This window comes from Vicia villosa, linkage group LG2 (assembly GCF_029867415.1).
Source record: "Vicia villosa cultivar HV-30 ecotype Madison, WI linkage group LG2, Vvil1.0, whole genome shotgun sequence".
NCBI classification, from domain to species: domain Eukaryota; kingdom Viridiplantae; phylum Streptophyta; class Magnoliopsida; order Fabales; family Fabaceae; genus Vicia; species Vicia villosa.
In genome coordinates this window covers 130,372,943-130,384,241 of record NC_081181.1, presented here as the reverse complement: position 1 = coordinate 130,384,241, position 11,299 = coordinate 130,372,943, and the positions used below count along the sequence as shown (strand labels likewise).

General features: G+C 33.8%; 1 long non-coding RNA gene across 2 annotated transcripts; it reads left to right on the top strand.

Annotated features, from left to right (window-relative positions):
* The first annotated feature begins 855 nt into the window (after positions 1-855).
* Positions 856-3,219, top strand: LOC131652099 (uncharacterized). Of its 2 annotated transcripts, none has more exons than XR_009298579.1 (2): positions 856-1,292; positions 1,491-3,219. It is a non-coding gene; the product is annotated as an uncharacterized LOC131652099 (long non-coding RNA). The 2 variants fall into 2 exon arrangements; XR_009298578.1 differs by having other exon boundaries at positions 1,382-3,219.
* The last annotated feature ends 8,080 nt before the right edge of the window (positions 3,220-11,299 follow it).

The window sequence follows — 11,299 nt, the reverse complement described above, 5'->3', positions numbered from 1 at the left end:
TTCTATCAACTTATTATAATTATTTTCCACCTTCAAATTATTTTGAAATTTTTGTCCTTATCATAAATCAAAATCATTTTACTTTTTGATTTTTTTTATAACTCTTATATGTTTATTTATATTTTTTTTCTAATTTTGTTATGTATCCTATCATATTTTCTTTTATATCAAATTTTAAATTTCTCATTTTAATTTATTTATTTATTTTATTAAAATATTTAAACCATTTATATTTAATAATAAATTATTTTATGTGTTAAATAATTCATTACGATTTCAAAGTTGTTATCAACATATAGTTTAATTTGTTTTTGAACATTTTATTCGAATTAAGTGAACTCAATTTTTTAACGTTATGTAGTAAATTATAACTTATTAATAAAACCCCTCCCCTCCCCTCTTGAACCAAACATATTTTTAATTAAAATCCCTCCCCTCCCCTTCCCTCGTTTGAACCAAACACCCATCTGATTAAAAAAATCCCCTCACCTCCCCTCCCATTCTCTCCCCTCCATTAAAATCCCTCCCCTCCCCTCCCCCTCATTTGAACCAAACACACCCTTAAGAATAATATTTCAAATAACTTTAAATTTAATATATTTTTTAAAATTCTAATAAAGAAATTATAACAAAGAGATGAAATATTTTAAATAATATCCAATAAAAAATTAACAAATATAACATTTTTTTCTAAAATTTTTTTAAAATTATTTTTAATAAAATTTTTAAATGTTATATAAACACTTTTATTTTTAAAAACAACATTATTTTTAAATTTTATATACACATTTTATTTTTAAAATCAAATAAACATGCCGTTTGTCTAACAAACAAAAATATCATCGTAAGAAACTTTGAACGCAATTCACGTGAGTAGCACGCAAAGTTGAATTATTCTATGGGCAGATCATCAATCCCGTATTAGCAGGGCTATACACACCAAACCGCCATGACAACACCATTTTACTAAATTGTCCCTGTGACAGATAATCAACAATATCCTCCTATCCTTAAATTTACCGCACCTAACATTCATGTCATTAAATCTACACCGTCAATCCAAGTAATCTTAGCCGTCCATTCAACAAAAATTCTCTATAAAAGATAGGTTTGTGAATCCTCATTATTATCGTTCCACAGCCTCTAGGGTTTCATCATTCTTTCATCCTTCTCCTTCTATTCTTCAACTTTAGGTTTCCGATCTCGTTGGTAACCTCTCCGTCTATCTTCGACCGGTACTAGATCTGTTCAGATCCGATGGAGATCTTCACGCCGGTGGTGATTTTGTTCAGGTATGAACCGCTTACTATCGATTTTAATTGTTTACTTTAGGATTTTTCATCGGGAATTGTTATTTATTCTGTTGAATTTTTTCTTATAGATCTGAGTTCAGAGGCGCGATCTTCGCGTCGGTGTTGCTGTTTGGTATCAATTCTTAGAAAAGTCCGTTGTTGTTTCCTAAATCAGGGCTTGAGAGATTTTTTTTGCAGGTATGGTGGCAGATCGACGGACAGATCTTAGATCGGAAGTATGCTGGTTTCACCTTGGTCAAAGTAATGGATGAATCATCTTCTGATTTCTGGAAGTGCTCTGAGATCTGGTTCTAGATTGATGTTTTACAGATTCATACATGTAGCTGAACTCTGATTTTTTAGTTGTGTATTTGATTGGGAGTAATGCGGGTGGGAGTTTAATGGATGTAGGTTGTTTCAGGATTTACATATCTTGATTCGCTGAGCGTTTTGAGAATTGAATCTTGATTGATCTTGTCATCCGACCTTTGCCATGTCAGGTGCGCTTGCTTGGCAGGTCAACAAAATAATAAAAAAAAGATTTGTTGGTTTTTGGGAGAGATCGCACGGGGTTTTTGCCCGGGATCTCTCCCCTGTGGTGTCTTCCTTGCTCTTTTTTATCTCTTTATTGTTTGTTTTATGCTCGTTACGTCTTCACGTTTCACGACTCTACACGATTCCTCTCGTGATCAATTCGCAGAAGGATATCCAATTTCACTCAAACTCTTTTCAGTGCACATATTAATTCATAGAAGGATTCCTTATACTCCATGGCAGAAGCATATATTTGGTGATGCACATACTGAGAGCACATAATGAGGTATTATCTATCCAATTTCACTCCTACTCTTATCAATACAATTGAGGTATTATTAATCTAATTTCACTCATACTCATATCAATGCAATTCACATATTGAGGTAATTAACATCCGATCAGCACTCAAACTCAAACCATCAATGTATGTACGTACTTTGCACCTATTTTAAACGTATTATCTATCCAATTGAATTCAAATTGCTTATGATTTAAGAACCATTTATATAAAATATCATTTCTTTTATCATAAGATTTATTAGTAATACAGTGAATTTATCTAATTGAAAATGTATTCCATTATACAGAAAAATAATACTGAATATATCTAATAGAAAAGTAATTCCATTATACAAATTTATAGTATCTCATTAGTTCATTACAATCTGTAAATTACAAGTTGTCATGGAGGCTTCTTTAAAATTTTATTTGAACATGCTGTTTTAATTTCACATACGGAATTCAAAAATCTTAATTCATTTCCGTTTTTTTTGCTCGTTTTGATTCTTATTTTAGAATTGTTTCACATGTAAACTGTAGTGTATTTTCATTGTGGCTAGCAACATTTGTATGTGCAGTTTAATTCTGTAAATTTCCCTGTCATTGAATCATTTAGTTGTGATAGATTATACTATTTACAAATTTTAATAAGAAGTTATGTTAGTTTTAGCTCATCAAATTCATATAACACAATACATCAGTTACGATTAAATGTATCATTTACCAGTTTCAAGTTGAAGGCTACAAAGATATGTGAAGATATAACAATTCCGATCAATTGTTATTTTAGTTGCCAATACATTTACCTCAGTGGATCTCTCAGTTGTGATCTAATGTATCCTTAGTTACTAGTTTCAAGTTGAAGGATGTAATGACATGTGAAGAAATAACAACCCCTGAGCTATTGCAAGTGAAGTTTTAGTTCGGCTAATGCTACTATCTTATTGGAACCTCTGTTGTAAATACAAATCATTTGCCAATTTAGAGGAGAATGGATATAGAACATATGAAGGCACACTTGTGATTCCCAGAAGCTTTTGTTATGCTCATACTCTCAAGTAAGGTGAAAGATTATTTGCTCTTTTAATTCATTTGATAGCGTTGAAGTTTATTATCTCTTCCCTTCACTACTTTAGTATATTCATTTCAGTTCATTCAATATTTGCATTTTGAAGTTATATGCTTTTACTTGATGTATATATAACTAGCTCTGGTCCTCTCTCTTTTGGGCGCCGTAGTATGACTAATGTTTAATCTGCATTCAAAACTACCTTGTGTAAAGAAATAATTTTCAAACAGGTTACAGGCAGTACGATTTAGCTAGAGAAATATTAAAAAGTTTAGGCAGTACTAATATAAGAGTGTTTGAAAATATACGAAGTTGAATAATTTCATTTTCCATTATGTCTGCTTTTTAAATAATACTATTATGTGTCTGACTTATTAGTTGAAGCAAAGCCCTTACTTAATTCCGAACTCTAATTTTGTTAATCTAATTTTGTTAATTTACAACAATGATTAATTCTCATGCTTTAAGATTTTGTCTATATTTTTGGGAAATATAGAAAATTAGAAACACTCTTTAAATTATCTTGATGATTTTATGATATCCTTTATAATAAAATTAAATATATTTAAAACCAGGAAATCTATTTGAAACCCGGGAATAAGATTTTTGAATTTTACATTATTTCATATCACATTTTTTGAAATTTTAATTATTTTAAGTATTTTAGTTTTTATTACAAACCAATTTTTGATAATTAAGAGAAGGACAAGGTTTTTGTTTCATATAACTAGTTTTTTTATTTATTTTCCCACGTTTATTTAATTTATTCCTTTTTTATGGAATTGTTTTTTTAAAATATATTTTGGAGGTTATTTTTATTAGTTTTTATCCTTAAATTATTAATCTATAATATCTTATTATTTTTTTTAGTAAGGGTTATAAAACTAATATTTACGGAAAAAAAGTCATTGATACCCAATTTAAAACTTGATGGGAAATCCATATTTCCTTTAAATTGAGATTTCAAAATTTTTATTCCATATATTAGTGCTCAGAAGTAGTAATTAGATTGAATTGAATTTAAGGTTGTTTGACACTTCGAATTTAGTGTGTTGTCTTCTTTATAACAAAGGTACGTGATTCTTTTGGTACATATCACTGTCTGAGTTACATGAAAGATCTGTAGCTCAAATTGGTAGAGCGCTCTGAGAAATTTTATATCAATCTCTGAGATGTGGTGGTTCGAATCCGCCCAGATCTGCAATTATTTAGTTTTATTTTGATTTAACGTAATGGCTGGTTAAAGTTCTTTAAATTAACGCTATTTTTTTTTTTTCATATCAGCAGCATTAATATTCAATGTAAAATCTTGGAAAAAAACTTGCAATAATAATGATGATTAATGTTTTTATAGATACTTTAATATTGGGTACGTGCAATTAAATGACTACTTATTCCTACTAATATTTAAATTTTTTTCTAAAACGACACTTAAAAAGGAACTTAAAAAGGAACGGGGGAGTATATTTTAATTAAAATCTTAATTAAAATGATAATAATTAATGTTTTCTTTATATTATTGCTTTTATATTTTTTTATAGTAGTCTGTTAATGGTAGTAGTTACTCATTGATGTAAATATTCTCTTTAGTATGGAGGGATGTCTTCTATACTTTATTTTCGTTCTCCTTGTTTCTTTATTTCTCGAACTTCTCTAAGAGCATATGATGATTTAACACTTTGTACTCCTTACTAGTACTATAAATATAAGTTGTGTAATTTTTGAGACGACTTTAAATATTTGATATTAACCCTAACACAATACGATGTTTTATGTCCAGTATTTCTTGATTATGTTGAGTGTTTGATTTAGGTGTTTTCATGTTTAAGTGATTTTCTCTCTTATTTACTCTCGTTATTATATTCATACCATATGCATCTCTTCTTTCTGAACTAGTTTTGATACCACACTGTCCGGAAGCCTTACATATCATGAAACACAACCTTAACTGTATCGTCATCAAATAGCCAACCATAGGCATTGTTCGGAAGCCTTACATATCATGAAACACAACCTTAACTCTATCGTCATCAAATAGTCAACCATAATTCTTATCGTCATCAATAAGCTCCCTAATAGTGATCATTAACATCGGTTTGCATAATTCTTTTCGCCATTCCTAGGGATTTTCAGTGCAGGAGGAGTTTGTGCGATCTTCTTCAAAACTTTCACTACTTCAGTTTGCTTTGTTCCCCTGGTGGTGGTTTCTTCTCCAACATTTCAGATAGAGGACTTGTGTATCTCGCCAATTTTGGCACGAAATCTCGAATATAATTAATTCTACCAAGAAATTGTTGGATTTGCTTAACTGTGTGATTTTCATCAAGAAAGTTTAACAGTTCTTGGGCAATATGAGGTTGGGGTTGATATTTCCTTGGAAGAAATACATCCCTAAAAAATGAATTTATGTTTGTCCCAATTGACTTTTCTTTTCAAAGAGCATCATTCTGTGCGGTGGGGCTATTTGAAGAAATTGGCACAATAAATGTTTGAGTTTTTTCATCTTCTAAGAATAATAGGACATCATCAACATATATGAGGATACTGTTGAGAATAAGTTAAAAAATTCTAGCCATGTCCTTTTGGAAAAGTGATGGAGCTACCATAAGCCCAATGGTAGCACAGTCCGTTGGTGCGGGTGTTATGAATACATAACATTGTTTTCTAACGATCTTCATGATCGATACCCAATTGCAAAAATCTTGACTTAAGGTCGAACTTAGAATAGATATGGACATCTTTGATGAAAAAATTTAAGGACGAGGCTTTTGGAATGAGAAATTTATCATCTTTGAGAAAATGATTTTTCAAGTTTGTAATCAATTACTAGCCTATTTTTTCCCTTCAACTTTTCACATCTCTTTTATACATAGAATGCTTGGCAAGCACATTCTGATTTGGTGGGTTCTATTAGACCTTGTTTGAGTAGTTGGTTTCCAAAGGGCTCCATCATTGTCCATTGTTGTATGACCTCGTCCATTTCTCCATGGAATACTATCAACTCACCTACCTGCATCTGAATTTGACAATCTGATCTCCTTGCGATAGTGTTGGACCGAAGGTTGTGATAATGCATACCCCACGTGAAGGATAGAAAAACACTTAGAAAGGGGGGGGGGGTTGAATAAGTGTAGCTTTAAAACTTGTAAGATAAAAATAATTTGCACAATGATTTTTATCCTGGTTCGTTGTTAACTAAACTACTCCAGTCCACCCCCTTGGAGTGATTTACCTCACCTGAGGATTTAATCCACTAATCAAACAAGATTACAATGGTTTTCCACTTAGATAACCTCTAAGTCTTCTAGAGTATTCTGATCACAACCTGATCACTCTAGGAACAAACTGCTTAGATACCCTCTAAAACTTTCTAGAGTATACTGATCACAACCTGATCACTCTAGTTCTTACAAATTAATGTAAACAAATTCTTATAAGAGTTACAATGCTTCTTAATAAGCTATTATCACAACTGTGATTTTTCTCTTAAGTTTAAGCTTAATCTCACTAAGATATTACAACAACAATGTAGTGAGGTTGAAGATGAAGTTTGAGAGCTTTTTGAATTTGACAGCGTTTCTGTATGTATGCGCAAAGTGTTGTATTCAACTTCTCTTCAGAACTTCTATTTATAGGCGTTTGAGAAGATGACCGTTGGGAGCATTTAATGCTTTGCGTGATTCGTACAACATTGCATTTAATGTTTCACTCTTTTGTCAACTACCTCGAGCCTTGCTTTCGCTGTGTCTATTGACGTTGCCTTTAATAGCTTCTAACGTTCCTTTTGTCAGTCAGCGTAGCCTGCCATCTTGTACTTGCTTCTGATCTGATGTTTGCGTAAACAACGTTTGAATATCATCAGAGTCAAACAGCTTGGTGCAGAGCATCTTCTTGTCTTCTGACCTTGAAGTGCTTCTTAGCGTGATACCATGAGAACTTCAGTGCTTTTGCTTCTGATCTCAAGTTCTTCTGATGCTTCCATAGACCATGTTCTGATTCTGCTTGACCATCTTCTGATGTCTTGCCAGACCATGTTCTGATGTTGCATGCTGAACCTTCTGAGTCAGTGCTTCTTGCGCTGATTTTGTGCATACTCTTTATGTGATTCCTGAAATGGAAATTGCATAGGATTAGAGTACCACATTATCTCATACAAAATTCATATACATTGTTATCATCAAAACTAAGAATATTGATCAGAACAAATCTTGTTCTAACAATCTCTCCCTTTTTGATGATGACAAAAACATATATAAATGATATGAATTTGCAATCAGAATATCAGACGGCTAAAGACAATTACACAGTTATAGCATAAGCATATAAACATAGTGTGTGAATATGTCTCCCCCTGAGATTAACAATCTCCCCCTGAGATAAATAATCTCCCCCTGAAATAAATACTGGAAGAAATTTATAAATAAATGACTTCCCTGAGTATTTTCCATTTCAGTTGAGACGATCACATATGCTTAGATCTTCAGAACATTCATAGCTTCTGCTTCTTGCTTCCAAAGGACAGCTTCAGAGCTTTAAATTTCTTATTGAATCATTGCATGCTAGATTGTATCAAAACATTGTTGAATGTACCAGAGCATCATCAGAGCATCTCTACATCCTGAAATGTTACAGAACAAACTAAACGACAAAAGTCAAAGCATGAATGAATCAGAACATAAAATATGTATCAGAACATATAATATGTATCAGAGCATAAACAATAATGTTTCAGAGCATATTAAGAACAAAAATATGCATCAGAACATATAAGAAATAAGAATGTGTTAGAGCATATTCTATCTTCAGAATATCAAAACATTCTTCCTTCTTGCTTCTGATCTTCAAGCTTCACAACACTCAGCTTGCTTCAATTTCCATGAGCTTGTTTCTATATAGAATTGCTTTTCCTCATGTTTTTGCTTCTCATGTTGAGATTTTTAGAATTTCTTCAATCCTGCAAAACACTCAAAGACATAGAACTTGCAAATTCTGTTAGAAATGTGGAGACTTACTCCCAACAACTGATAATATAAATCATATCATTTATCACATTTTCTCCCTCTTTTTGTCATAACATCAAAAAACATAAAAGATTCAGATGAAAAACAAACAATATGAGAGAAAAGAAGATAATTTTCATTGATTTCCAAAAGAAGATTATCAGAAGATACAAGGGAGATGCATAGAAAACAGATGCAAGAACAAAGGAAATAACTAAGACACAGAAGAATAAGACGATCCTAGCTTAGACATAATCTTGGCCAGCATGTCATGAATCCCAGCATTGCCTTCAGCCTGCTTCACCATGAATGAGCGAAACTCATCATTGATATCATCTTGCTTGTCCATGCGAGAAGCCAAATCAGCTTGATTCTTCTGAATAACCTCTAGAGTCTTCACCAGAAGTGAGGATTCACCAGAAGAAGCTTCACAACTTCTGTTCAGAGGGACATCAATCTCACCAGCAGCATCCATTGTCACATCATCATCATGATTTTCCTCAACAGGAATATTCCCAGCAGGATGATCTTCAGCATCAGCTTCTTCCCTAAAAGCATCTTCTTCATACTCAGGAGCAGGAAGATCAGAATCTCCATTCTCAAGGGCTTGAAGAATGGCAGCAAGATTCCTTGGTGGAGTAGGACCTTCAACTTCTAGAGGATAAATAACTTCTGGAATGACCATATTGGGGGACTTCTCAGAAGGATTCTCCCTCAGAAAGTCAAACAGCCACTTGAAGTCTCCAGTCAGAACTGGATACTTAGGTCTCTAAACCACAATATCCCTACAGGGATTTCCATCCAGCTCATCTACATACATCCTCTCTTCAAGAACTCGCCTGTTTCTGATGGGATGATAGTACACACCATTATCAACTTCTAGACGATATCCAGCATAACCAGGTGCAGCAACCACTAGTCGCTTCTGGACTTTCATAGCTTCAACCTGAAAATCCTGTCGAAACTTCTCCAAAGATTTCGAGTAGAAACATCATCAAGGTTATTGAAGAAGACATCTCTCAAGAGATCCAGCCTACTGACAAATTCATGTTTGAACATCTCAAGGAAGATATGAGGTTCAGGTTCAGGAGGGTTGAAGGTGAATTTGTAGTCAGGGTAAAGAAGGCAGTATGGGTTTGATTTTCTTGAAGGTAAGGGATGGGATAGAGAAGGTGGAGATGTTGTGGTTGATGATGATGGGATATCTATGGGGAGGTTTGATGAGGATGGTATATCATAAGGTGTTAGGGGACAAACATTTAGTGGAATAGGGTTCAAAACAGGTGTAGAAAGAGATGGTTGGGGAGGATTTGGAATGGTGAATGTGTTGTGAGATTCAGAAGGAGGAGGTTGGATACTGTTTGGAATGGGGAGAGAAGTTTGAGGTTCAGAAGAAGGAGGTTGGATAGAAGGTTGAGGTTCAGAAGAAGAAGGTTGGTATACTTGCCTGGGGAAATTACTAGTTCTTTCAGCATGGAAAGAATCCCTGATGCGTTGCTCTTGATATTCCTTGGAATTTACTTTGACAGGATCAAAGGTGACCCTCTGCTTCTTGGATTGCTTGGCTTCTTCTTCTTGAGCCTTTCTCTTCAGCCTTGCTTTTTTCTTCTTCTGATCCTTCTTCTGTAAGTCGGCCAGAGAAGGAAGAACTCTTCCACGAATCCATGCAGGATCAACAGAAAATTGTGCTCTTACAGAAGCTTCCAAATAACGCTTAACAGCCTTGTTAAGTTCTTCTTTGAACAAGGTAGCAAAGCCTTCAACCGGAATCCTTTTGGTCAGATTATCTGGAAAGATTACTGGAACTGAAATTACTTGCTTAATGAGTTCCAACCTTTGTAGATCAAAACCATTTATAACATGCCCTTGAATGACACCAAAGAACTTGGACGTTCCAATAGTTCTTAGGGAATCCAGCAAGTCACTTTCAATCAGAACGTCAGAAATCATTCTGGCAAAGGGAACAACATTTCTTGGTAGGTGAGGAAACTTCTCGTGTTCTTCATCTCTTGACTTTTCAATATAAGTGTTCAAATTCTGAAAAAGAATATTGGAGATGTTGACTTCAATGCCTCTTCCAATGCAGAAGAGAGTATATTTATGATCCGGACTAATGTATGTTGAGGAAAACGATCTCCTTCTATGATGGAGAGATCCGAGAATAATCTCAGCCCAAACTTGGTAGAACGGCTTCAACACACCAGTTTGATGAGATGAAATACCAGTAGCATTAGATATTTGTCTCTCAATCTGTGCCCAACAAACTCTGCCAGGAAGAGGACCAGTACTACCTTATTCATCATCCAGGTTGTACAATTTCCTGATCAACTTCTCAGTAATCACAACTTCATGCCCTAACACGAAGGAGATGATTGCAGTTTGAGTAACCGTTGCATGAGCCCAGAAGTCTTTCACTAATGCAGGATAAATTGGTCCAACCAATCTATCAAAGTATTTTGACCAGCCTTGTGCCATTGTAGTAGCATTGTTGTTGAAACCATGTAGTCTCATATTTTCAAAGTCTACCGAAGATTCACATAGAACTTCCATTTCTGATGAAGGAATGGAACAGGTCTTCAATGGAGCGTAACCATGCTTGCTAAAAACAAGTTGAGTAGAAGACATTTCTGCTTGGCTTGAGGAACTTGTCGAAGGATTCATGGTGAAAAACTGGGTTTCGGTTACGAACTAGGGTTAATGCAATGGATGAGAAAAGAAAGAGAGGGATGAATGAAGAGAGGGAAAGTAAAAAGATGAAATGAAAGTGAAGATGGGTATATAAAAGGATGGATTTAAAAAAATGCAATATGTTTTAAACGAAATGATTACAGAAAAACATGACATCAATATGCATTTAATGAGATATGACGTTAGGAGAGATAAAGTGAGAAATTGACATGATTTGCACAGTTACCTAGGGCGGCGTTTCCTCAACTGCACGCATGCTTGTCCAAAAATAGTGAACACGTGTTCGTTTTCTGGAAAACTGGTGACAACTGCTTTACTTTAAAAGAGATTCTGAATCAACTTAGATAATGAAACGTTAGTAATAACAGGATCAGAACTTCTAATTGATCATTATCAGAACTTCTTATAAAAACATAATCCCAATACATTTCAGA